Below are 2,500 nucleotides of genomic sequence, written 5' to 3'. Positions count from 1 at the left end.
TTCTTCTTCGCGTTCTTCTTCGCGTTCTTCTTCGCATTCTTCTTCTCATTCTACTTCGTGTTCTTCTTCGCGTTCTACTTCGTGTTCTTCTTCGCGTTCTTCTTCCTCGCGTTCTTCTTCGCGTTCCCGTGTTGGGGTTTCGCCCCGAGGCCGAGGCCGAAGGGGAAAACGAGGGATTAGAGCGCGGAAAGCTGCGGCCGTAGGCCGTTGTTTGCGCAGCCAAGGCCCCGGCCGAGCCAACAGAATTGATCGAGGTACTATGTTTCCCGACATTTTGAAGAATGGGCGTATAAGATATTGTCCCGTGGCCTTAAAGATGAACATATGGAATTATTTCCAAAATTGTACCAAAACATAAAAAGGTTAAACCCTAGAATAGCTATGATAAATGATTTCCAACGTATAGTTCGAATGTTTGGTGAGCTATTAAAGGACAATCCTGATTACAAATATTCTGGCTCAAGGGAAGAGGATCTTAGTTTACCAGCTAATAAAGAAGACATTGAAGAAAAAGCGTATAGCTGTCATAGAATTTGGTTGTCTTGCTACTACAACATGTCCAACGACGGCAAATCAGCTTTAGATTTGGAGGGAAAACGGCAGAGGCATTATTGGATGTGGGTTACTAAAACAAAGGGAATAGAAAGACAAGAGGTTTATCGTAATAAGATATTGTCCCGTGGCCTTAAAGATGAACATATGGAATTATTTCCAAAATGGTACAAAAACATAAAAAGGTTAAAACCTAGAATAGCTATGATAAATGATTTCCAACGTATAGTTCGAAAGTTTGGTGAGCTATTAAAGGACAATCCTGATTACAAATATTCTGGCTCAAGGGAAGAGTATCTTAGTTTACCAGCTAAACTGCGAGCGAAGCGATGACGTTAGTCACCACCGAAGGTCGCTTGTATATATATATATAAATATATGCATATATATATGTATATATATATACATATATATGTACATATATATTTATATATATATATATATATATACATATATATATATATATATATGTGTGTGTGTGTGTGTGTGTGTGTGTGTGTGTGTGTGTGTGTGTGTGTGTGTGTGTGTGTGTGTAAATATACGTATCTTTATGTATACACACACACACACACACACACACACACACAAACACACATAGTGTGAGTGTAGTAGTTACAGAGGGATCAGCTTGTTGAGTGTAGTTGGGAAGGCTTATGGGAGGGTCTTGATTGAGAGGATTAGGAGAGGAACAGAGGGAGTAATTGGTGAGGAACAGTGTGGTTTTAGGACAGGTAGGGGATGTGTAGATCAGATTTTTGTGGTAAGACAGATATGTGAGAAAGCTATAGGAAAAGGTAAGGATGTTTTTTTGGGGCTTTTATGGATCTGGAAAAGGCTTACGACAGGGTAGACAGGAAGGCACCATGGGAGGTACTGCAGATATATGGGATAGGAGGATTGCTGTTAAGAGCAGTCAAGAGTTTTTATGAGAGTAGTAGAGCTTGCGTTAGGATTAGAAATGGAGAGAGTGAATGATTTGAGGTAAAGGTAGGACTTCGTCAGGGATGTGTTATGTCGCCCTGGATGTTCAATATTTCCATGGATGGGGTGGTGCGAGAGGTGAATGCAAGGGTAGAGGGTCAGGGGTTGGAGATGATTAAAGAAAATGGAGAAAAGTGGGAGGTCATCCAGCTGTTGTTTGCTGACGATACTGCGCTTGTAGCAGGATCAGAGGAGGGACTGAGGAAGCTAGTGACAGAGTTTGAGAAGGTGTGTGAAAGAAGGAAGCTGAAGATAAATGTTGGCAAAAGTAAGGTGATGAGATGTACAAGAGGAGAGAGTGACATTAGGCTGGAAGCGAGCATTAAGGGTGAGAAACTGGAGGAAGTGGATAGTTTTAGATACTTGGGTGCGAATATGACAGGAAAGGGAGGAGTTGGGGTGGAGGAAGAATGTAGATTGAGAGAAGCGAGTAAATACCTTGGTGGAATAAAAAGTGTAATGAGAAATAGACATTTGGGAATGGATGCTAAGAGGAAGTTATATGAAGGAGTGATTGTGCCAACAGCAATGTACGGGGCAGAAACATGGAACATGAGAGAGGAAGAGAGGAGTTTGAATGTGTTTGAGATGAAATGTCTGAGAAGTATGATAGGGATTACTAGGCTAGATAAAGTGAGAAATGAGGAGGTGAGGAGGAGAACAGGGGTGGAAAGGAAGCTGGGAGATAGGGTTAATGAAAGAGTATTAGGATGGTTTGGACACATGGAAAGAATGAGTGAAGAAAGATTAGTAAAAGAAGTGTGGAAGGCGGAGGTGGAAGGAGTGAATATGAAGGGGCGTCCTAGGATGAGATAGATGGATAGGGTGAAAGGGGCTTTACAAAAGAGAGGAATGTCTGTTGAGGAAGGACAGGAGAGGACAGAAGATAGGGGTGAATGGAGAAGGGTTGTGTATAGATGAGGCTGTGATGCATGAGGGGGAGTGGGTGGGGGATGGGGGGTGAGGA

This window comes from Oratosquilla oratoria, chromosome 3, assembly GCF_046742065.1.
Source record: "Oratosquilla oratoria isolate Oo_2021 chromosome 3, ASM4674206v1, whole genome shotgun sequence".
NCBI classification, from domain to species: domain Eukaryota; kingdom Metazoa; phylum Arthropoda; class Malacostraca; order Stomatopoda; family Squillidae; genus Oratosquilla; species Oratosquilla oratoria.
The sequence above is the reverse complement of the archived record's forward strand: the minus strand, read 5'-3'. Positions refer to the sequence as shown.